The 27,923-nt window shown below is 31.9% G+C and overlaps 1 long non-coding RNA gene across 2 annotated transcripts; it reads left to right on the plus strand.

Moving 5' to 3' along the window:
• The first annotated feature begins 16,304 nt into the window (after positions 1-16,304).
• LOC109118946 (uncharacterized) lies at positions 16,305-19,785 on the plus strand. 2 transcript variants are annotated; one of them, XR_002026123.3, is made up of 4 exons: positions 16,305-18,481; positions 18,921-18,985; positions 19,152-19,353; positions 19,550-19,785. It is a non-coding gene; the product is annotated as an uncharacterized lncRNA (long non-coding RNA). The 2 variants fall into 2 exon arrangements; XR_003244409.2 differs by having other exon boundaries at positions 19,152-19,785.
• Positions 19,786-27,923: the final 8,138 nt, after the last annotated feature.

The raw sequence follows: 27,923 nt of genomic DNA on the forward strand, positions 1-27,923 counted from the left end.
AGGAACTAGTACGAAAATGTGGAATATGAATGGGGGGAACTGGCATCCTTGGCGCTTTGAAAGGCATGGAGAGCCACGCCCAAACTTTAAAGGCCAAGTTGGGGCGCTCTAGCTGGGGCGCCGCACCAACACCTACAGATTGAGGTTGTTTTGTAGGGCTATTGGAGGAGTGACGCCCCAAGGTCCTGCATACATACATTCTAGACTTTTCTCCTAGTACAAATTAGGTCATAGTCATTGTCGGCCATTTGGCCAAAGTTTATTTTGTTTTCTTGTAAAAATTCGTAAAGTCAATAGTGTCAGTATGTCTTTATCGTAAATAGTAAGAGTCAACTAACTGTGTAAATAGTAAGAGTTAAGTTACTGTGTAAATAGTAAAGGCCAATTGTCTTTTAACAAAGACAAAAGGTCATTATGTATGTCTATATAAGAGGCATTTGCCTTCATAAATAAAACACACCTCTTTCAAAATCTCTTCCACTACTCTCTTCTCTCTCTTTACGCTTTCACCCCAAAATTTGTATCAAAGCTAGCTAGTTAATTAATTAAGCTAATACCTATGGAGAAATCTGGAGCTACAAATCTACAAAACCAGGTATACACTCTTAAATTTATGAGTAGCTAAATAAATTTATTCCTGAAAATCTCTTGTTGATTATAATTGTTTATCATGACTTAATAATGCTCTAATAAGCATCTTTAGAAGGTTTGCTACAGAAATATTCTTCGAATAAGTATGCCCAGACTATGCCATCCTAAGGTTGAAACCGGTAGGCAAGAAGGCCGTTTAGGGGAGTAAATAAAGTTGAGGCGCTGTTAGGGTAACTAACCAAAGAAAAAAGCTGTAGTAGTGACTAGACGAGATGATTATTAAATCATTATTATTTCATAATAAATAAGTATAATCCATTAAGAGGTTGGAAGGAATAAAAATTTTAGCAAAAATGAATAAAATGAGTACCTATTTAATAGATGATGATAATAACTATAAGATATTACTACTCTATATATTAAAAGATCTGAGTACTGATATAAAAAGAGAAATTTATGACAAATTGGTAACATATGAGATAATAGAAATAACAACCCAATGTTGGACTGAGTTAACCATACAAAGCGTACAAGATGAACTTTATTATGACATGTATGATTTATATGATGATTTAGATATTGGAGATTAAATATGACTGAATATTGGCTAAGGCGATATGGTAGAAATTACAGGTTAAAAAAGATTAAATATCCAGATAAATTAAGTAAGCTTTTTAAAATATTATATAAAAAATTATGATGGATAAAGATAAAAATACTAAAATAAAAAGAACCAAGAAAGATAAAAAGGTAAGAAAAATATTGAAAAAATTAAAACCTTTATATATGGAATATAAACTATTACAATTAACTAAAGCAAGTAATAATGAAAAAGATCATTTAATAAATATAATTTCGAATACAGAATACAAATATGTTTGTTATTTGAAAAAACAGTATGAACAAAGAAATTTATAAACAACAATTAATAGAAAAAATAATGGAAAAAATAATTAAAAAAGAGCAAGAATTACAACATAGAAAAAGAAGGTTAGAAGAAAATATATTAGCAGAAGTATGTAATAAATCAATACGAGCACAAAGAAAAGATATATCTATGTTAAAATTGGAATTAGATTGTCTTGAATATGAGTTACAGCATAATATAATACATAAATTATAATGAATAAAGAAGAATTTGCAGTAGACGAAAAAACATATGAAAATCAAGACGGAATGATAATAAAAATAATATTTTCAAATCTAGGATGAAGATATAAAAAATAGGAAATAATCTATACTTAATGTTAGAAAAAGAAACAGCAAAATTAGAAGATAGTTTAACAGCTATGATTAGAATAACAAAAGAAAATGAAGAAATAGACAAATCTAAAGAAATTGAAAAAATAAAAATACAAGCAAAACAAGAAGTACAACATTTAGAAGAAATAAAAAATACAAGAATAAGTGAATTAGAAAAGGAATTAGCTAGGTTAAAATTATTATATGAAAATAAGCAAAAACAAAAGGAAAAAAATAAAGAGCTTGAATTAACTAATGAAATAAAAGAAATGGAACAAAAATTAAATGAAGATATTGAGATAAATGAAGTAAATGAAATAGATGAAAATGAAAATGACCAAAAATCAGAAATAAGTGACATAAGTAACACATATACAGAAATCTTAGAACAGACAAATAAAATAAAAAAAATTAGAAATAAACACAGGAGATATGAATAGACCCAGTACGTCAAGAGTCAAAACCCCAGATACTAGTCCCAGAAATAGTCCTAGAGCTAGTCCTAGATGGACACCACCAACTTACTATACAGAAAGTTATCAACAATCAGATAGAAATAATGCAATATGGAACAGTAGATTGAATAAAAATTAGATACCAAAACCAATAAGTGAACAATATAATTTCTTAGATTTAGATTGTGTCACAGACATAAATAAAGCAAAATTACTATGGATAGGAAATATATCTAAATAGTTAGTAGATAACAAAATAGAAACAACAAAAACACCAAAATACATAGAAAGAACATTCGTAGGAACAACAAAATTATGGATAGAAAATCTACCCTTAGAAAGTTTAGAAGTACTTAGGAATGATAAGAAAATGGATGGATCCCCATCAGCAACAAATATAGATATACTAGACAAATATGAATCAGCAATAAGAAGTGAATTTGGAGGTATGACCACGGATATAAGAGAACAAAATAGAGAAAAAATAATAAATAGACAACTTATGACAAAATTAGCTATATGTAAAATGTGTTATATAGAAGAATATACTTGTGCATTCAAAGAATATTATTACAAAGCTAAATACAATTTAGACGAAGCAAAAGAAATAAGAAAAAAGTATTTTACAAAATTACCAGAACAATTTAGTACAAAAATAATAAAGGATTGGAATAATGAAGGAATTGTAGATACTTTAGGAGCTAGAATAAAATTTCTATCTCAATGGTCTACACAATTATGTGAAAACCAAAAAGAAAAATTAAAAATGGAAAAAGTACTAAATAAAAATTTATCATGTTATAAAAATAAAATGGCACCACAGTTTGGGTGTACAAATAAAAAACAAAAATCCAAAAGATATAAAAATTATAGAAAAAATAAAACTAAGTATAAACATAAACAACCAAGACGAAGGTATTATGTAAAAAACTATAAAATGAAAGGACCATATAGACCTAAAAGAAAAATATCCCAATGTACATGTTATAATTACGGAAAGATAGGACACATAGCTAGAGACTGTAAATTACCTAAAAATCCAAAAAGAAAACAAATTGCAGAAATAGTTATAGATGATGACGAATATATGCAAATAGAATACATAGACTATGAATTAAGTGAAAACGATAGTATATATGAAGTATCAGATATAGAAACTGAAAATGAAGAAGAAAATTTAGATAATGAAATAGAAGAAGAAGAAATATAATGTCTGAAAACGAAATAATATCTAAAGAGAACTATGAAGATGAAGAATCATCACACCAAAAAATTATATTTGATAATACACTTTTTGAACAAATAAAAGGAAAAGAATTAGATTTAAGTGTTGAAAAAATACTTGACATACCTATACTAAAAAACTGGTTTAAAAGGCAGAAAGAAGAATACTATGTAGTTAGTCAAAAAGAAGACATCATAGACGGTAAATATACAAGCGGAAAAGCATATATACCTATAATAAACAAACGAATAATAAATAAAGAAATACAAAACATAAAAAATAAAGAAGCTATAAAATATGTACATTTAGGAGGAACAAAAATACGAATAAAAGCTTGTTTCAGAGAAGGAATAGATACACCCATTGAAATATATTTAGCAGATGATAGAATAAAACATCATATAGAAAAAAGTGTAATAAGTGCAGTTAAAGGAAATTTAATATACCAAAAATTTAAATTTATAATAAGTGCTAATTATACAGTAGCATTAACAGATACAAATATAGATAAATCATTAGTATTGTATTGGAAAATGTCAGGAATAGAGTTAGCACCAGGAAGTAAGGTATTCACAGCAAGATGTAAAAATCTACATATATTAACAATAAAACATAAAATAACAGCAAGAAGCAAAATAGATAAAATAAAAATAGAAAATCCTTTTGAAAAAATAATTACGGTAATAGATAATAATGACTATAGTCATAAAGAAATGGATAAAGAAGAAGAATTGGAGATAGTAAAAGAAAGATTGAGTACCTCAAGTACACGAAATACAAACACATTAAATATGATAACTAAAGCTTCCTCATCAAGAATGAGTTCATCTAAAAGAAAATATGAAATATCACAAGACTTAGAAGAAATGACAATATATCATTATTTTATAACAGGGATAATGGACTAGAGAAAATATAAAATCTTGATAAACACAGGACAAGAAGAAAATCATATAACAAGAGAACTAGTATTAGAAGAAGAGATTATGAAAACAGGACATATATGCCCTGGATTACCTAGTGAAATAGTAAATACAAATGAAGAAACAACAGAAAAAGAAATAATTATAGGAGGAATTCCATTAAAAATACAATTTAAGATATATGAAGGAAATCATAATATCACATTAGGAATAAAATGGTTAGAAAAGGTTAAACCATACAACATAGAAAATGAACAATTAACAATAACTTGTCAAAATAAGAAAATAATTATAAAAAGAACAAAATGATTAATGAAAATATTTATACTTGCAAAAATTATTGTAGAAGGATATCACAGCAGATACTATACCCCTATGATAGATACAGGAGCAGAAGAGAATATATGTTAATATAATTGCTTACCAGAAGATAAATGGGAAAAATTAAAAACATCTATGGTAGTAACAGGATTTAATAACGAAGGAAGTATGATTAAATATAAAGCAAAGAATATAAAAATACAAATATGGGATAAAATACTAACAATAGAAGAAATGTATAATTTTGAATTTACCACAAAAGATATGTTATTAGGAATGCCATTTTTAGATAAATTCTACCCACATATAATAACAAAAACATATTGGTGGCTTACTACGCCATGTGGCCATAAAATAGGAGCAAAAAGAGTAAAAAATAAACAACGAAAATCTATAGAATGGATTAAAGGTAGTGAAAAAATAAACCAGGAGATGGAAAATATAAGTGAAAAATAAATATCACAACTAGAAATCATTATATTTGCAATAGACAAAGTTAAAATAATCAATGAACAACTAGAACAATTATATAATGAAGACCCATTACAAGGATGGGAAAAACATAAAACAAAGGTAAAAATTCAATTAATAGATGAAAATAGTATAATAACACAAAAACCATTAAAATATAACTTTGATGATTTACAAGAATTTAAAATACATATAAATGAATTACTAGAAAAAAATTATATACAAGAAAGTAATAGTAAACATACAAGCCCAGCATTTATAGTGATAAAACACAGTGAACAAAAAAGAGGTAAAAGTAGAATGGTTATTGACTACAGAAATTTAAATGCTAAAACTAAAACATATAACTACCCAATACCTAATAAAATACTTAAAATAAGACAAATACAAGGATACAACTATTTTAGCAAATTTGACTGTAAATCAGGATTTTATCATCTAAAACTCGAAGAAGAATCTAAAAAATTAACAGCATTCACAGTACCGCAAGGATTCTATGAATGGAATGTATTACCATTTGGATACAAAAATGCACCAGGTAGATATCAACATTTTATGGATAACTATTTTAACCAATTAGAAAATTGTATCATATATATAGATGATATATTATTATGATCCAAAACACAAGATGAACATATAAGATTATTAGAAAAATTTATACATATAATTAAACATTCAGGTATAAGTTTAAGCAAAAGTAAAGCACAAATTATGAAACCACAGATAGAATTTCTAGGAATACAAATAGATAAAAATGGAATAAAAATGCAAACCCATATAGTACAAAAAATAATTACTATTGATGAAAATATAGATACGAAAAAGAAATTACAATCATTTTTAGGATTAGTAAATCAAGTAAGAGAATATATACCAAAATTAGCAGAACATTTAAAACCATTATACAAAAAACTCAAAAAAGATGTTGAATATCATTTTAACAACAAAGATAAAGAACACATAAAAAAATTAAAAAATCATGCAAAAAATTACCAAAATTATATTTTCCTGATGAAAGTAGAACATTCACATATATAATTGAAACAGATTCAAGTGACCACAGTTATGGAGGAGTTTTAATATACAAATATAACAAAGAAAAAATAGAACATCATTGTAGATATTATTCAGGATCTTATACAGAAGTACAAATAAAATGGGAAATAAATAGAAAAGAATTATTTGCATTATATAAATGTTTATTAGCATTTGAACCATATATAGTTTACAATAAATTTAATGTAAGAACAGATAACGCACAAGTAAAATGTTGGATAACAAAAAAGTTAGATGATTCAGTTACAACAAAAGAAATAAGGAGATTAGTATTGAATATATTAAATTTTACATTTACAATTGAAATTATAAAAACTGATGAAAATCTCGTTGCAGATTACCTATCAAGAAAAAGGAACACAAACTGAACCAGATACAACAGAAGAAATACTCAAAGCTATTACTACACTTTCTACGAAAGTAGACAGTATGAGTAAAGAGTTACAAAATTTGAAAACTAAAAGTCAGCAGCATGACTATAAATATGCGGAGCTATGTCGATCGGAAGACACAAAAATTCCAGAGCTACATAGAGACGATGAGAAACTCCTTAAAACCCATAACAATGTTTGTTTAAATGCAGCTACAGCCAGCACATCTACAGCAGGACAATCTACAAAAAAGGAGGAGACTAAGGTAAAATATACAAATACAAATTTGAATAAACTATTCTCAAAATCATACACTCCTCCAAAATACCCAAAAAGATATATTTGTTACCCCACAAACAAATACTTATAAAGATAGCCTAGACACTCAAAAACAGACATATAATTACATCACAAGAACATACATAGAAAATATACACAGAGTACAAATATTTCTAAACCTAAACCCCAGATCCAAAGAAACAAAAAACCTAACTGAAAACTATATAACCCAATATTTACAAGGATACAATAAACTAATTGCACAACCAGGAACCAACCCAAATCTAGTAGCAACCTGCTACAACTACGGATTATTAAGTACTGTATATACAATAACGGGAGACGAGATATCAAAGATATCGGAATTATATAAAGCCTTTTTACAATATAAAAGAGTAACTAAAGGGACTCTTTTTTTGTATAAAGTTTTACGCAGCTACAGCAGAGATACTATATGACGAAGTTAAACCTACAATACAAGCTATAAAGATTGGACTTACAAGAGAAATGATAATCCCAGAAAAAATAGATATCCAAGAAGAAATACAAAAAGTGGATATTCCAGAATTTTATGCAAATAAAAGAACTATCAGAATAGCTACTATACTAAATGAGATGACAAATAATTACTTAAACGAAAATGCAATTTGGACATATTACAACAGAGACCAGACAATCATCTACTCAAATTGCAGAGAAATTAAAATAGCAGATATGGAAGATCTAAGACAGTGGATATTGAGCTTGCTAAAGCCAGAACAAATACCTACGACAAGAGCTATACGAAAGAATTTTATTTCAGCCAATTTGATGACAAGATATTGCAAATTAATAGGACAAAAATATCCTGACCATATATGTTCAAAATGTGAAGGAGAAGACAATTATGTGCCAAACGTCCAACTAGAATAAAAGATGTGAAGAACAAGATATTGGAAAGAAAGAAAGAAGAAAGGACAAAAAGATATATGTACAAATTAGGTCATAGTCATTGTCGGCCATTTGGCCAAAGTTTATTTTGTTTTCTTGTAAAAAGTCGTAAAGTCAATAGTGTCAGTATGTCTTTATTGTAAATAGTAAGAGTCAAGTAACTGTGTAAATAGTAAGAGTCAAGTTACTGTGTAAATAGTAAAGGCCAATTGTCTTTTAACAAAGACGAAAGGTCATTATGTATGTCTATATAAGAGGCATTTGCCTTCATAAATAAAACACACCTCTTCCAAAATCTCTTCCACTACTCTTTTCACTCTCTTTACGCTTCCACCCCAAAATTGGTATCAGAGCAAAACAAGCAAAACAAGAAGTACAACATTTAGAAGAAATAAAAAATACAAGAATAAGTGAATTAGAAAAGGAATTAGCTAGGTTAAAATTATTATATGAAAATAAGCAAAACAAGAAGTACAACATTTAGAAGAAATATGAAAAAATAAAAATACAAGCAAAACAAGAAGTACAACATTTAGAAGAAATAAAAATTACAAGAATAAGTGAATTAGAAAAGGAATTAGCTAGGTTAAAATTATTATATGAAAATAAGCAAAAACAAAAGGAAAAAAGATAAAGTGCGTGAATTTACTAATGAAATAAAGCCCTCTAAGCTTCCATGGTGCTTTCCCCAAAAACTTGGGATCATTAGTACCCTCAATACCTAATAGATTTAAGTATGAAAAAATAACACTATTCATCCAACAACTCAACAACAAGAATTTAACAATGTACTTCAAGAACTTTATTTCTTATAATTCAACCAACTAGAAAATCAATTAATTAAGAAACTTGGTTTGTGGGTGAACTAATCCAACACGAAAACATCTCACATACCTTGTTAGAGATCACCTCTGACGAATTCCACTCGCAATACCATAGCGTTCTTGACGAATCCTTGATCTTTCTCCCTTTTTCTTTCTTCTCTTCACTTTTCTCCAACATAAAATACATTTTCTATCTAAGCAAAAACCTATTTAAACCCAAAATAAATCTATAAAAGAAATAGGAAATAGATAAAAAAAAAAGACTAGTTTTCCGTACCTTATATTCGAAATTGGAGTTTTCTCAGTTCAGCAACCCCACTCTCGATAGGCATATCTCCATCATAAGATATATAAAATGCACAAACTCGGCGACATTTGAAAGATCTCTCCAGGGGATTTTCAACCGTATTAAGAATTGAATCTAACTCATCTTGAGCTCAAAGTTATGGTCATCTGAAACTGACCAATGACTCACATTATTAACATAGGAAACCAAATTTTCTTTTTTTTTCAAAAGTAATTATTTTTAGTTTCTTAGCTTATTTATAGATATTTCGTATTACTAGATGTTAAAATATCCCCCCCCCCCCTTGGAAACATTCGTCCTCGAATGAGATTTCTTTTACTAAGATAAGGGTAGATACTAAAATCAAGTTCAACACTCAAAATTCAAGAGCAATTAACAACATGCTACATCATAGTTTGTAAAGTACTAAGATGAGAACTAGTACGTTGATATGCATTATCTCTTAATTCAAAGATATGTGGATATATCTTCATATCCTTTTCAGCTTTCCAAGTCTTTTCTTCAACAAATTTGTTCCTTTAAAGGACCATGACTGGTGCAACCTCCTTTGATCTCAACTTTAAAATTGGTGAGCTAAAATCTTTACCAGAATCTCTTCATAGGATAAGCTATACTTAATCCCAACGTTTTTAGTTGGTACGATAAATAAAGGATCAGCCATACACTTCTTCAAAATGGAGAGATGAAAATGAACAGTTGTTAACTCTTGTGGTAGCTCCAACTTATAATATACATTGACAATTCTCATTGATATTCTATAAGGTCCAATATACTGAAGACTGAGTTTTCCATTCTTACCAAACCTCATAACACCTTTCAAGAGTAAAAATTTCGGATATACCCAGTTTCTAACTTCAAACTCCAATGGCCTTCTCATAACATATGTATAGGACTTTTGACGACTGTGTGTCATTTTCAATCTATCTTTATTCACCTTCACCTTCTCTAAGACTTGTTGAACTATATCAAGTTCTATTAACCCTAATTCACCAATTTGAACCACCCAATAGGAGAACTATATCTTTTTCCATAATGAGCTTCGTATGGAGCCATTTTGCTGCTCGAAAGATAGACGTTGTTCTAAACAAACTCAATGAGGGGTAGGTGATCATCCTAATTCACCTTTAAATCAATCACACAAGACCTCAACATATCTTTTGAGGTATGGATAGTATGTTCCGCTTGTCCAATCGCCTATGGATTAAAAATAGTGGTTAAGTTCACGTTTCAACCCAAACCTTACTAGATAGACTTTTAGAACTAAGCAGTAAATTGTGCACCTCTATCTAAAATGATCAAAACTACGATTCCATAAAGTCTCACTACCTCTTGAATGTATATATTTTCATAATCCTCTATCGAATTAGTGGTCTTTACAGGCAAAAAGTGGGTTGATTTTGTTATTCTATCAACAATCACCCAAATTATTTCATTATGTCTACGATACATTAATAAGCTTGTGATAAAGTCCATATTATTCATCTCCCACTTCAATTCAAGAAGTTTTATATTCTAAGCCAACCATCCAGGTCTTTGGTGTTCTACCTTCACTTTCTGATAACTCGGGCACTTGGCAACGAACTCAACAATGTCCTTCTTCATACCTTCCCACTAATATACCTCTATCAAATCGCAGTACATCTTTATGGAACCCGGATGATTTGAGTATTTGGAGCTATGAGCTTCCTCCATGATCCTTTCTTGGAGTTCATCCACCCTAGGTACACACAACATGCCTTGATACATAAGCACACTATCTCCCCCTTGTTCAAAAGCTAATAATCTTTGCTTATGAATATTTGTATTTGCATCAAGAAAAATGGGGTCTTGGTCTTGTGTTTCCTTCACTTTCGACAATAAGGATGATTCAGCCCCATTGGTCACCACTTTTCCTCCTTTTTTATAATTCATAATTCGACTCCTAATTGTGCAAGTCTATGCACATCTTTTTCTACTTCGTTCTTCTCTTCTTATAGATGGACGGTAATACACGTAGATAAATTTCTTAAGGCATCAGCGACAATATTAGCCTTACATGGGTGGTAATGAATGCTCATATCATAATCCTTAAGAAATTCTAACCATCTCCTTTTTCTGAGATTAAGCCCTTTCAATGTGAACACATATTATAGGCTCTTATGATTAGTGAATATATCAACATGAACGACATTCCAATAGTGACGCCCTATTTTAAAGGAAAAAAACTATGACATCTAATTCTATGTAATGGGTTGGATAATTCATCTCATTAACCCTCAACTGTCTAGAGGCATAAGCCATAACTTTCCCATTCTTCATTAGAACACAACCCAAACCATCTCTTTATGGATCACTAGACACCACAGAACCTTGATTACCTTCCATTAAGTTGAAACTGGTAGTATACAAACTTATTTTCCATTCATGAAAACTTTTCTCACAAGCTTCAGACAATTGAAATTTAAGTGTCTTCTAAGTAAACTTAGTCAAAGGGGACAAAATAGATGAAAACCCTACAAAAAACATTCTATAGTAGCAATACAAACCATCGAAACTCCTTATATCACTTGAATATGTGGGTCTAGGCCAACTCTGGACTACTTCTATCTTTTGGGCATCAACTCTAATTACATCACCCGAAACTATGTGGCCCAACAATGCCACACACTTAAGATAAAAGTCACACTTGGAGAACTGTGCACACAAATACTTATCTTGCAAAGTCTGATGGACTATCCTAAGGTAACTAGCATGATATTCTTCAATTCTTGAATAGATTAGTATGTCATCAATGAGGACGAATATATTTAAATAAGGCTTGAAGATTGTGTTCATAAAATCCATGAACGTTGTTGGTGCATTAGTCAACCCAAAAGACATGACCAAATACTCATAATGCCCATATCTGATTCTAAAAGTTGTCTTTTGTATATCACATTCCTGACCTTTAACTCGTTGTAGCCTGATCTGAGATACATTTTCGATAAACAGGAGGCCCCCTTTAGTTGGTCAAAAATATCATCTATCCTTGGAAGATGATACTTATTCTTGATAGTAACCTTATTCAATTAGCAACTATAACATCCTAAGGGTACCATCTTTCTTCCTTACCAAGAAGACTAGAGCACCCCAAGATGATACACTTGGTCGAATGAACCCTTTATTTACAAAATCTTTCAGCTATTCTTTAAACACCTTTAATTCTATTAGTGCCATTCTATATGGCGGAATAGAGATACGATAAGAATCTAGAAGAATAGTTATGTCACATTCTATCTCTCTCTAGAGAGAAAGTCTAGAAAAATCATCTAGGAACTCTTTTATCACTGGAATCGAGTAAATATTAATTATCTCCACACTAGAGTCATTAACTAGGACTAAGTGATAGACACTCCCCTTAGAAACTAAATTCCTCGCCTTAAGGTACGAAATAAAGCGACCCTTAGGCACTATTGAATTTTTTTTACTTTAAGACTCGCTAATTTGGAAATTGAAACTTGACTACTCGCGTTCTACAATCAACTAAGTCATAGCATGCATGAATCCAGTCCATACGAAGAATGACATCAAACTCTACCATGTCTAAGTAAATTAAATCAGACATGGTACTCTTGTGATTGACAAAAATGGGATAATCACAATGTACTCGCTAAGCTAGAATGGACATACCAACAAGTGTGAAAACACTTAATGGTTCACTAAATTTCTCAGGATGAATCTCGAACTTATTTACAACATAAGGAGTTACAAAATATAAACTTGTTCCTGGGTGTAGCAAAGCATAAACATCAAAATAAAGACTTAGATCATACTATTAACAACATCTGGACAATTCTCTTGTTCTTGGAAGCTAGTGATTTCATAGAGGTGATTTAGCCCTCCACTTGTACCAAAGTGACTCCTTAGGTGCCACCCTCTATGGTGGAGCAACTGATGAAGATTGGGCTCTATTGCCTGGATTTCCACTACCCTACCTGCTCCTAGGGCACTCTCTCATAAAATGACCCTCTTGACAACACATGAAGCAACCTTTCTTGCTATCACAACATTTACGTGGGTGGGTTCTAACACACTTAGCACATGAAAGAGCACAACTACCTCCCTCTGCCACACTTTGTGAGACTATGCTGACCTAGCTATGAAGTTCTGTGAATTTTGGTCAGTGTACTCACCTTTCTTTCTTGGTTCAAGGGCACTAGTATATCATGGAGCAAGTCCCTTTTGTTCCACTAGGGAAGAGTACTAGTTGGAATTACTCCTCTTCTGCCCAAATTCATTCTTTATCTTTTCCCTCTTGGTCTTGAACTCCTATCTATCCCTAAGATTTTCCTCCTCTACATACTGCACATAGGCCATTAACCTTTAAATGTCCATGTCCCCGATAAGAATTCCAGGCCGGACATCTTTCCTTGATAGAGGACCTAACCCAGCAACAAACAAATTCAATTTACTCCTCATGTCTTGAACCATCTCTGGAGCATAACGGCATATTTGGGTGAGCTTCAACCCAAATGCATGAACACTTACAATCCTGTTTAAATGTGAGGAATTCTCATACCTTAGACTCTTTTTGTTCTCGGGGAAAGAAATGCCCCAAAAAGGTCACCTCAAAATAAGCACATCTCACCAATGGTGTATCTTTATCCCTGCCCTTTTTCCACTGATCAAACAAAGTCCTACCAACACCGTTAAGTTGATATGTCACTAGCTGAACTCTCTTAGTGCCAATAACACGCATCACCTCGAACACCTTTTTTAATTCTTTAGTGTAGTTTTATGGATCCTCAATAGTTCTCAAAATAGTAAAACTTGGGGGATTCATCTTCAAAACTGATGAATCCTTAAATTGTCAGCCCCTTCTTGTCGAGCTCCTCTTTGTTGATCAACCTTGTTGTAACCGCTTGACTTAGCATCGTAATTGCATCTCTGAACGCAACATTAGTAACTTCTCCTTGTGGTTTTACTACAGGTGCATACATAACTCTTGTTCTTCAATGTTCCTCTTAACTAGACGAACTTTAACTCCTCTTCATGGAGGCATCATAATTTGAAACACGTGCAAGCACGAATTAGAGGGGAGATTTTTAGAGATAAACATTAAAAACAGGAAAAGGGATATGAAAGAAGTAAGGATTCCTAAATTTTACAGCCTCCTACTTATAGATGTGGCACGCTCACACTGATGACAAGGACCCTATAGACACGACTTTATAGACTCCATAGGAATCCTTAACTCATTGTACTGATAACAGGTTTGTCGCACCCCGAGGCTATACCACGGACGTCGCCGACACTCGAAGATTATTCTTGTCCCAAAACAAACCTGTGGCCTGGCTTTTTTAAATCAATTGACAACATAAACATAAGACAATAACTCAAAAATAGTAACAATAAAGTAATAATTTTTCCAAAATGGCAACATAAGTCTTAAGCATACCCAACTATAATTGACAAGATGAAATACTAATGTTATCTATCTATGAAGGCTTTAAAGAAAAGAAAGATGTTGTGACAGGACCCCAATAATCCTAAAAACCAAAAACTGAAAGAAAATAATTGAATGGCAAAGATGTCCTTTGGAATGAAGGGAGACTCACCAACTGACTTAGATTTGCTCACTGGATCAAAAGTGCACCAAATGCCAATCCTATTTACCTCAGTCAGCATCATGATGGGATGCAGGCCAACTAGCATTTGTACATTGATTGAACGAGTATGCGAGTTGGGATGATAAACAAATACTTAAACTTGAAAATAAATAAGAAGGATCACTTACCTTAACTCTGCTAAACTCATGAATAACTAATTCATTTATATATAAAACAATTTAAAACAAGTGCAAAATAAAGAAAAAATGGTTTTAAAAATGTTGTAAAATCGGAGATATATGTAAAAATTCAAATAAACTGATGTATATAAAAATAATTAGCTTTTGCAGGATTTTCTCTAATCGGTAACCATCACTTAAAAACTATAGTGATGATACAATTATCTACCTCATGATGCAAGCGCATCATCAGGTTGATAGTTGTATAAGACCCGAACTCCCTAATGGATCCACTAGTCTATTGTCAAAAGGGATCATCTAAAAAAATGACCCGTTTCTACCCATGGTGGCTATATAATTTTAAGAAAAATTGAGTTATATAAACTCATGCTCTTTCCCGATTTGGTGCTGAATACTACTCACAAAATGTACTGGAGCTTATTTTGTTAAAACATGCTTCTTCTATATTTTGAGATTAGTTTTCAAAACATAGGACAAATGCTATCTTGGAAATCTAAGTTTCCCTGTTTGATTCATTTTATAAATCTAGTACTCCTTTTTGAAAACTAGCCCGAAGGATCATCAGAAATTAAAGTTCTTGATGAATCCTTGATCTTTCTCTCTTTCTTCACTTTCTTTTCTCTTCTCTCCAAGCCCCAAGTGTAAAATAACTTTTCTAGTCTTAACTAAAACTTATTTGTACCCCAAATAAATCGCTACAACAAAATAGGAAATAAATGAGTAAAAAGACTAGTTTGCCCTTCCTTAATTCCGTAATTGGACTTTCCTCACTTCAGCAACCCAACTTTTGATAGACATATCTCCCTCATACGATATCAAAAATTCACAAATTCATCCGCGTTGGAAAGATCTCTCCAACGGATTTCAAACCATATCAAGAACTGGCTCTTACTTTGAAAATTTTCCAGATTTTCCCTTTTTTCAAAAGTGAAAATGTTTAGTTTCTTAACTTATTCCTATCTATTTCGAATTACGAGATTTTACAGGTTTGTAGTAGGAACTCACTTTCGGGGTCATGAAAATTCTTAATATGCCTATTGATATATCCAAAATAACCAATATAAATATGTGATTATATAATTTAAGTTATTGATACAACCATACTTATTGGATCCTTCACCTCTTAAAGTATGCAAATGACAAAGTTCAAACAAGCTACAATTAAGGCCAATTCCAATATCTTAGAACTCTTACACAATATATTTTCACTTACCATACATTTTTAGAATTTTTAACTTTAAAAATATATTTATTTTAGCATATACTTTAGGACTCGTTATTATTAGTTCTCCTAATAATTTTTACGATATATTTTATAACTACTTTATTATTCAATTTTCTAATTCATATTGCCATTAATTATCCACCTCCTCTTACAATAATGTCACGACCCAATCCACCAGGTCGTGCGAGTACCCGCTCTTACACCTAAGTAGGAGAACCGTCATATCTCAAGGTTTATTCATGAGGAAACTTCAACAAACTAGATATAGTGTAGAGTAAAATCTTTATTACAAGCTCTTATTCATGCACTAGTTAAAACATGTAAAGTAACATGTGTTGTTCATCTTTTATCTGTAAGATACTTAGAAAAAAACTTTGAAGAACTTGTTAAAACACAACAAAGTTTAAAAACATTTTCACAAGTAGAAAAGTTAAACTAGTATAGAAACTAGAATCAGCACAAAAAAATTTGTGTAACAAAATAATAAATCATAATGTATTTTAAATCTGTCACTTGAGAAAATATGTGTTGTTATAATACGGAGACACCATTTAAAATTTATAAATTTAAAATTTGAACTTGTATTGGGTTTACTATAATTCATAAATTTATTTATTTCTTTTTGGAATAGAAACAATCTCAAAAAACTAAGACAAATACAATTACCATCTAGCAAAAAATACACGAAGAGAATCAACATCATATATCCCCATAATGGTATTTTGGAATATGCTGATTGCATTTAATGCTCTAGATTATTGTAAATACATGTAAATACCATTGACTGTAAATACTAAATTAACTATTATAATTTAAATTTAATGACACAAGAAATCTTAAAAGTTGACATTTATTACATTCAAGAGTATTGTGGCATCAAAGACTTTAGTTATTGAATGATTGCTTTCCTGGTTGAAGCTATGGGACACAAGAAGTTCATTCAAACCCGTTCCGCTTTAAATTATATATACACACACACTAGATTTACCGCATGTGCGCTGCACGTGGTTTCTACGTATGGAGTTTGTCACAGTCATGTTTTCGTTTCACCGCAGTCTGTCAAGCGTAGTGGTGGACTTGTGTGCGTGTGGGAGTATTTTGAAGATGTGTTGTTTTGTTTTTTTCTGGATTTTCGTTTGCGGTTTGTACCAGGCCTTTTACTTGTTCGCTGTCTTCTGCTTTTGTCAAGTTGTAGTCAAACTGAGGAGTGTTGTCTTCATTTTGTCTTATAGTTGATTCGTGACTTGAATTTTTCAAAGGCTCTTAGGAGTGTGTGTTATAGTAACGTGTAACCGGGGTTATAGAATATCAAGGGGTAGGTACGCTTTTTTTTTCCTGGTGTTGTATATTTATTATGATATTGGTTTTTGTTTATTGCAAAATATGCATTCTTTTTTTAATGATTGGATATTTAGTAGCTTTGTCTTTCGTGGGATACTTTTTTGCGATTTTTTGCAATGCTAGACTTGGAAGCCATTTTTCGGGATTGTGTTTAGTTTTTAAGGATTGTGATTACGTGATGTGCATGGGTGGCAGACATGTATGTGTAGTGTTTAGATATGTATTGAGTGAAAAGGTTTTTGTTAATATACATTACAGTATTACATAACATTACTGTGTAATTCTGTATTCATTACGCTATGTCTAGCCACCTAAAACTCAACTTGGTTGTTGTTATATGACATGTATGGTAGTGTGTCTTATTGTTAATGTTTTCTTACATTATTTCTTAGTAACCACTTGTGTCAGAATTAACAGTATGGCGTATTAGTTATGGTTTGTCCTAATCAGCACGTCCCTGTTCACTATTATTTAATCATTGTACTGTATAGTTTTTTACTGTAATACACACAAAAGTAATGTCTTCTTTCTTAATCAAATCTCTTCATGTACATCCTTGTGGATAATATTTCTTGTGTTGTACCCTGGTGTCAATCGGGTTGTTTAGTCATGACCAATACTTTTATTTTTGCCATAGATATTCCTTCGAAATGTGCTACGTACAATTGATCTTGGAAGAAAACATATTGTGGTAGGTACAATCCAACATTTGGTATTGTATGACCTTGTGCCTTATTTATTGTCATTGTAAAACATTAACATATTAGAAATTATTCTGAAGAAATTTGAAAGGATAACCTTCATTCTCGGGCGGTGATAGTTGTATTCTCAGAATAAACACTTGCTTGTTAGCCTATTCACCTGTTGTTATTTTGGCATGGAAATTGTTGTCAAAACCCCTACCAATCAATCGCGTACCATTGCACAAACCATTTGTAGGGTCTAAATTTCTCAACATCGTTATGGGCGCATTTTTTTAGTACTAACCTACGATATACAATGTAATCATTCATCAATATATACATATTAGTGATTATACAATATTTTATTGCCGATCTGCGCTATGAGCTAGCATAATAATAAGAGATATGTGGTTGTTTTGATGTATGAGATAATGTACTTATAACGTGGTAGTCCATTTGATATTAAGGTACTAAGGTATTCTTCTTGATAGTAGTTGTTGGTATCATCTTCTGCTGAGTCATAGCTGATGTATGTTTTTGTTTCTCCTTGGAATTTTCAAATCATCAATTCATTCAGGTTATGTACAAATTCATTTCTACTTGCATTGATTGTCTGTTCTGTTATATACTCTGCCGATTTATAATTAGCCTTAAGCAATGGAAATATTTCCCTTACCAAGTATTCTTCTGGATTACTATCTTGACTTGTTTGAACAATCATATGTTCTAGTAGTGCAATTAAATTTTCTGTAAAAGTTTTTTCTTCTACGCTACCAATACAAAGCAAGAACTCATTGAAACTTCTATCTGTTGTTGCTCGTATATTTGTAGAAAGCTTTATCTTTTCCATTAAAGGCCACAAATACGACCTCATCTAACTTGCATTCATTGTCTCTGAACGTGTAGATTTTTCAACAACTTCAAAACATGACGGAAGTTGCCTCTAAACACCATGATTTTACCTCCAAAAGGTGCATCTTTAACCATTATATTGCGAAAACTTCTATCTACATTTTCAATTGTATATCGTTTAGCTATGGGCGCTTTGTAACATAGTATGATTTTTGCTAGTCTAATGAGTTTAGCCCAGCCCCCTTGTTTTTACATATTTGTCATTGTTGTCTCATTTTCTTGCAGGGGTATGCAAAATCTTGATTGTGTTGTATGGCCTCCATTCAATATTGTTGCTTCCACACCACTGGTCGTAGATGCCAATGCTATTGTACCTTCTTATCTAACCTTGGCCAGTAATGCCCGATACATAAAAGCCTTCCCGGTTCCCCCAGGCACATCTACAAAGAACAATCCTGATTTATTTGAGTTTACACTTTCGAGAAAGGTATTGAAAGCCTTTTTGTTTATTTAATTTTGACTGCGCAAAAACATCTTCGTCTGTCACATTTACTTTCATGTCTTCCGTTATTTTTCTACATTCATGTGGTTTTGGTTGTTGAAATTGTTTATTAATTTGGGGTATATCATATTTGTCAACATTTCATCCCATACTTGCCAAGTAATCATTAATACTTTTCAAGGTACATTGGAGTGGTGCCTCGTTTTTGCATGAATGGTACCTTCGAAAGTCTTTAGACATATCAGTGTAATATGTGTCCTAGAGATTTCACACATCCATTGGGTTGCAATGCACTAATATTGTAGTGAATAGACTTTGAAGAGCGGCGGACATCTTGAAGGTGACAACCTCTCGTAAATATTCTAAAATGTTGTTATCTGATTCTAATAGCCCTCTTTCTTTGGCTGCCTCTTCGAAAGTTTGACATTGCTTTCCATAATAGTGAGTAAGTATTCATATGACGTGACTGCTCTTAAAATGACGTGACTACTCTTAAATGATTAAAAATACTCTTTCGTAATACCTTTCTCCTTCTTTAGAATTCGGTGCATTATTTAGTTGATTAACTTAGTATCTTCATTTTGTGACATGAATTAAAATAGGCTTTAATTGTAATGGTCTTAACAATATTTATGCGGCTAATGATTGTGCGCGGTTTTCTTTTTATCCATATTTATGATTGGGAGTTCCATACATAATGCTTTGCGAATTCTTGATAAAGATAAATGTAAGTGTCAATGTCTATAGACCACGTCCTAAACTACTCTGTAACCATAGTTTGGGTTACAAATTTTGATCCCACAATAGTTTTTAGATTTTTATTCTTTCAGTAGCAGACTACATATTGTTTTGTAAGAATTATATGAAGTCTCGCACTTTCTCTGTTTTAATCTGTTTATATCTATTCTATGTCCTAATATTGTAAAATACCTGCTTGCTTCCCTTGAAGATGTTATTGTAGGCTGATAACATCTTATTACATTTCGGATAATTTAAACTCATATATTTTCTACATTGCTTCTGGTGCTGACACGCAACGTGCATCTGGAAAACGTCTGATTTAAAAATATTTCCCATTGTCAGTTTCTATATATACAACATATTTATCATTTCCTTTATATATCTACACATATTTGTACATATACTTTATCCCTTTAACTCGTGATCATACTTCAACATTAATGTGGCAGTTATATCGCATCAACAAATATGGGAAATAAGGTACCACACATTGATTATTCATCTTTGTGCCACGTACCTCACTTGTGTTCCCATCGTTTCGTCTTTTGTAAATCAGATATCCATCCTTTCCTTGTATTTTCATTGAAGGTTCGGTAATAGTGAAATTTACACTGTCTATTATTCATAGATGGGCTGCTCTTACGTTTCTCCCCACAAGGGTCATGCATCATATGCTTGATAACTAATGCCCTTAATTGTAGATGTGTGACATTATTAAGGACTTCAGCACAAATGTATCTGTCATACTCATCTGTTGATTGTATCTTCTTCTTTAAATAGTAGAAGTAGGTGTATATGTGGTAAGCCTCTCTTATGAAATTCTACCACTAAAACATGTGTTGCAATAGGTCCAAATATTTCTTTCTTGAAAATGTTATAGTCCAAGTATTGCAATTTATGTCTAAACACTCTGGTAACCAGATCAGGTCTCTCTTGAGGTAGTTTTCCTGGACGCAATTCTTCTTTAATTTCAACCCAATTTGGAATACATATCATGGTGATGAATAGATCTAGTCTCCCAAATTCTTCGACCAAAGCCATCGCATCAATATGTCGTCGCCTCATATTCCTAGGTTCTCCAATAAACGATCCTAGTAGTAATACCCTTTGTTCAAACTTGTCTCCTCTATACTCACCAGCACTTACACTATCAACAATACCTTATAGTATCTCCCTTCGATAACTTGATTGCTCGAATCTATAATATTCAAGTATGGCTGTTTCTATCTTAATGTAAATGTCAATAACGAACTAATGGAACAATCTTTCACACTGTGTAATATGAATTCGTCACCTGATCGTACTTGTAATTTATAACATTAGCACAACCTACAGGACACCAAACCTTTTATGTCGCGTTGCACACCTATATGAATTTTGTAGAAGTAAGCTTAGATTATTTATCCATATAAGTTTATCAATAGTTGTATATTTTCAACAGTTTGTAATATGTTAGTCAGAAAAAAATTATTTTTTCTTGGCTATATTTAAAAGTGCTTACCTTGTGCTTCATTGGCCAAGATCCCCACAACAGTTGTGAATAATGGTCTACTTGTCTTGATACTTGTAATTGTAGCTGTTTTGATGTTGTTGATTCTATTGTGACATTTCTGTATTCCTTGATGCCACCTTCTTCTCCTTTGGGCAGTATTATAGAATAATGTAGCGGATCATAATACCCATAATAATGTTTTACGCGATGTTTATTTCACGAGTGCTCATGTACAACAATATCTCTATCAAATGGTATATTTGGATTGTTGCCGTCTACCCAAATTGCAGCAACCTGATACACTGAGGGCTTGTTATAGACACTTTGATCTAATGAAGCATTTGCGGCTATGCATATTTCTATATTTTGTAAGTTTATATGTTCTTTAAGTTGGGTGAAGGATTCTACATATGGATTCCTCTCCATTATATTTCTTATTTTTTTCATGAGTTCCTATAACAAATTGACATCTTGTAGTACTGAGATTCTATTGTCTAATTCATGGTCCGTATCATAAAAGTATAGTTGACTGTATCATGGTCTATCATTCTTTCGGAGTAAAGATGGTAGATCATCATATATCTGACCTTTTGCCTTTAAAATGTAAACTCCTTTCCTAAAAGATGCCAAGTCTTTATCGATCTTAACTCCAAATGATGTAAAAGCAAATATTCTATTATACGCATGTAACACTCCGGAAATTCCATGACATAGACTAGATATTAATCCATCAAATAATGTTTAAATTGATGTTTCCAGACCTATAAAAATGTACTAAACTCATTTGGAAAAGGTTAGAGACAAAACGACTAAGAAAGACTTTGACGTCCGGAAACTAACTAATTTCAACTAGTTGACATCCCTATGTTTGGTTAATTTTTTGAGGTGTCGAATAAAGTCCAAAACATGTAAATTTGACTTGGTTAGGTAGTATGTAGTACAAAGGTTTCAAACGTCCGGTAACGACACCCCAAGGACCACCCGAAGGGTCCTTGGGGAGGACCCAAACATGTATGGGCAGGCAGCCTCAAGATTTGAGAGGCAACCTCGCGACACGAAGCCGACACGCACCTTACTGCCTGAACTAAAAATTTAATTAAAATTAAGGGATTTGTCCACATGACACGCAACTACTTCCCAGAATCGTTAAATTCATATTTTTAGTAATTTAACTTATTAAAAAGACTCATTTAAGTGGAGGGTCTTTTGGATAATTCATAGGACGGATATATATTGACATTAGGCCAAATTTAGACCACTTTTACACGTCCCAAACCAGATCAAACGAAATTTCTCTCATTCTCTCAAGAACACTCTCTTCTTCAAACTCCATTGAAGAACAAGAAGAGCTTAAGGAATAAGACAAAAACCCAAAGCTTTTCATCTTATTTTCATGGATTATTCATGTATAAGGTATGGGTTTTTCACTTTTGGTATTCCTTTTCCCAAGAGATCCTTTCAATATAAGTTTTCAAGAACTTCAATTTTACGGTTTTTACTCTACAAAACAAATTTTATCCCTAACCCTAGATTGACGATTTTTAATGAAAAGTAAGTTTTTTCTATATTCTATTCCACTCGATTTTTGATGATTATGTTGTTATTATGTTTTAATTTCGTGTGAAGTATGTTCTTATTTACATGATGGTTTCTACTACTCGATAATATGAAAACGTAGGGATTGGAACAAAGACTAGAATGAACTCTTAAATGACCCTTATCCTTTACCCTACATTACACATTGATCTTGTATATGATTTGAAGAGTTGTTGTTGATTATGAAAATTAAAGTATTTCACTATTATATGGTTATAAATGTTGTAAATGGAACTAATTTCTTGAAATAAGATCCTTGGAATTAAGAGGTAATTCTTCTAAAGTTGTGATTACTCTTCGATGTTTATGCTAGCCTATATATCATGAGGTTATGTTACGAAAGTATATATGATGTTGTTATCTGTAGATGTTGGGCTATGAACATGTTATTTGTGTAATCATGAAATGAACACGATAAATGCAAGGTACGATATTGTCTTGTGTGCTTTACATAATATGACTATGTTATGTTAATCTCCATACGAAGGGGTATGATGAAAGGAAATTCTCATTTAATCACAAAGAGTTCATGATTATGTTTATACAAGGATTTAATATCCTATGACCTATGATAAGTTTATGATAAAATCCAACTCAAAGGTTATTTCAAGAAAGGGACTTAAGCTAAGCACTGTTAAATTAGATATGAGAGGTGTCCCTTCACATCTCTTCCCTAGCAGGGAGGTAGGTTCATAATGACTCTCATAAGATTGAGGCTACCATGTAATGTGGTACTATGGGTCTCAAATATATCTCCTATTTCTTGAACTATGTCGCCACCATAGGATACTAGCTAGTGGATCCACCTAGAAAGCTACGTCATGACAGGTTCTACTTTGGCCGGTAGACCACCTTTTTTCTTTATTAGTTTTTATTACACCAGATTCCATGTTTACCTCACACGGTCTATGTCGGTTAAGGCGTATGTTTCCTCATGTAAAATGAATGACAAGTAAACGAACGTTGACTTGGATGGCTTGAGGTGTCTACTTAGTAGAGGTAGGGGTATGAGACTCTACCTAGACATTGCACAAGTTGACTCTAAGGGAAGTCCTAGGAGATTGTTCTTATGAAATATGACAACATGAAAAGAATATGTTTATGATACATTATGATACTCTTATATGATGTTGGTCATTATGATAAATATGTTATTGGGTTATATTGCTATATAAAGTGATGACTAATTATGTTACAAGTTATATGAAGCAAAACTTTACTTATGGTCTCCTATCTTATCTACTTGGTTGTGTGGGGGTTATGGGACTTCACATGACCATTGCACTTGTAGGTTTGGGATGATATCATTGGTAAGTGTCTTTGTATTCTATGTTATATGATCTATTGAATATGAAAAGTTAACATGAGTCTATGATAATATGTCTTTAATTATAATCATGCTTTTGTTGATGGAATTCTTGACTTGCATATGTTCTATGGTATGTGCATTGAAGATGTTCACATGACTTAGCATGTTTTCTAATGAAACGACAAATGATCCTCTTCATGCATATTCTTATATGTTATGTGCATATACCCATACATCGTGCATGTGGCGTACTAACCTCATTACTTTATGTTACTTTAACTGTAGGTTCCGGCCATTGAATTAAGGAGGTCGATTTGAAGAAGCTTGGAACTCTTTCACCAAATCTTGTAGGTATTTTCGGGGCGCTATCACTTACTTTCCAGCTTAGGAAGACTTCAGTAGATATAAGGAATATCCTTTTTCCATCACGTTTCATTGGAATCTTTTGTATTAAGGCCTATATGGCATATTGACAATGTATTGGCTAAATCCAGATTTGCACTCTTTAGATGTTTTTATATATGTGAGACAATTTCTTAGAATATCGTAGTGTTTATGAATGATAAGTATGAAGTCTAAGTATATTTCAAGTAGAATGTAAAACTTTTTAATTTTTCGCAAATTTTAACTGATGACAAATTATGACGAATGCTAAGAGGCGTGTCTTAGTCCTCTGAGAGGACGACTACGCCGGTCTCATCCAAGGTGTGCTCTCTGGGTGTGACAATGCAAGCATATTTTTACAAAATGACTTCGCTTCTTCTGAATCATCCACATACAATTCATAAAAGTCATTTGCTACATCATTGGGTGCTAAATTGATATATCCACCTGCGCAATAGAATATCGGTGGCTCATATTAAAACCTCATAGCACGGAAATACGTGCTGTCTAGTTATTTTTCCAGTTTATGAGTTGATGTTGTTGTAAAATTTCCATTAGTAACCCCTACAAGATAGTCCATAAAAATATATAGATGGAAGCTATTATTTTTTTGTGCAGTCAGTTAATCTTGTATAGTTGTAGGTGTAGATTTTTGTAGTAAAGATACCTCTATCATCATTCGTCTCTAATATAGATATACATTTCACTGATTTTCTCCGCTTTTTCACATTTGGTTCGTGAAAGTGGGCATCTTTTATTCGATTAGTTGCTGCCATGTTTTTGTGAACCCTTCTCAATGCACATTCTACATCTGTCTGTGTTTTGCGCTTACACACCGTTGCAAGAAATTCATGATGCTATTATAAATTATAATATTAAGTTAGCTTATTAGATGTTGTTTTCCATTGAAATATCATTATGATAAACATACCTCTAGTTTTGGACTGCTCATTCTGTTGAACTTCCATGGTTAATTGAACTGCCCTAAAGGTAATTGGCTTTTGTATGAAATAATTGTATTTGTATATTTAGTTGTTTATTTTATTGCAGTGTGCTAGTGTAGTATGAATTTAAATATTTATTATGTTTTTACAGAATAATATACGACACATCATTGCGTGAGGTGCTATAGGTTGTGGAGGGAAAGGGAATAATGAGTCTGGTTGAATCATAAGTCTTATTCGTGCTAAGTCAACAATGTCAATAATATGTATAATAGGAATTCCTAGGGACTATGTAGTATAACTTTCAAACTGTAGAATTAAGGCATGGAAATATATATTTCATCCCCACCATTACGCTACCCATTAAATCTAAGTTGAAGCATGTCTTGTACTGCCACCATAGATGATGAGGCTGCCCTATTTGTATATTTTTCATATCTATGAGATGAATAATGTAGACGCCATTACTGGGTCTAGTTTACAGGGATATGATAATCCGTCGGTTGGTGAATGTGTTTAGTGAACTTAGATGAACTTATAATTTTTATTACCCACTTTGTGATGTTGTTGTGTTACTATGACGTCTCGCAGTTTGCATTTCTATGAAAGCAGAACAGAGGCGATGTGACTCAAAACGTGATGTTATTAAGATAAAACTATTGTATGTGATGGGTACAATATTCCGGAAGATACTGAATAACTTGATTAAGGTGTTAATTTTGGAGAATTATTTTACAGTTATTTTTGAGTGCCTTAGTTCCTTTTAAATGTGTTTGACGATGTGGTGGCAACATTTCAATAGACAACTTTTGCGGAGAGTTGTGAAAATATTCAGAAAGGTGGGATGTTCTTGAAAAGTCGTGATTGTTTGCTGATGATCATTTGCTCCTGCTGGGTGGCTGCATTTTCTGTTATTACTTTTTATTATGGGTTGTGATATTGTAGTAATTAAGTTTAGCGTGATTCTAGTGTTTCAGAGTATTAGTGATTCGTGGAAACATGGAATCTGGTTTAATTTTGTTCTTCTTAATAGTATGAAATTGGAATTTCTTCTCAGCATTTCAAATTGACGATACCATTTTATAATTTTGTGCCACTTTAGTAATTCATGTCGGTAAGTTAGTACAATATGTTTTTATGAATATACTCACTCAATTTAAGTTACAGTATATATAAAATGAGTCTATTTAACATATCTGTTAGATTAGGTTGGCCCTTGAGGGAAAGACAGATAATTCAATAATGCCCATATTATACCCATACGATACGAAAATAGCCATTACAATAACAAGAACTTTTCAAGAAGGGTAAGAAATGCCAACCGACGTTATTTGTGAGTGAACACTTTAAGTGCATCTTACCATAACCCATTTCATTGTTTTGTCATTTCTTTACACATTGCTAGGAAAAGTTTTTCATATAACAGATACGATAATCAAAATCGAAGTAGGGATTAGTTTAGCATGGTATTCTAATCCTCCATAACATCTCTCTGAAAGTTCGTAACTTATAACATGTGACAGACACCTCTTTTCCATGCAGAGAAAGTCTGTCTACAGTAAAAGATAAGTTACTGCCGTCTCAATTGAAATCTGCTGATTACATTGTCAATACATGATTAATTTTTTTCTGCATTGGAATTTCTACAGAGAGAGGGAAAACATAGAATAACAGGAAGAGTAATAAATTAACCTGACCCTAAAGAATGATCTGTAATCTTCTTCTTTTTTTTGTGTGTATTTTAAAGGATATTCTAGTTAATACCTATTTTTATATCGTATTTTTTATTCAACGTAGATATCATCGAGGAGATGGAGTTTAACAATTATGATGTGTGAACATTTAGAATTTAGTATAGGAATGTCATGAACAATATTTTGGAAGTAGTTACATTTCAATTAGACAGTAAACTAACAATTGAGCATTGACACATAAATATTTAATAAGATTGAAACATTGGATTATTTGTAGTAAATGCGCACATCGGTTAGTTATATATTACATCATTCAGAAAGACATATACTTTTTGACGGATTTTGGTTTCTTCGGTTTGACTTGGGATGCTCCTTCTGTTGTTTTCTTGGCCCAA

Source organism: Solanum lycopersicum, chromosome 11 (assembly GCF_036512215.1).
Source record: "Solanum lycopersicum chromosome 11, SLM_r2.1".
Classification (NCBI taxonomy): domain Eukaryota; kingdom Viridiplantae; phylum Streptophyta; class Magnoliopsida; order Solanales; family Solanaceae; genus Solanum; species Solanum lycopersicum.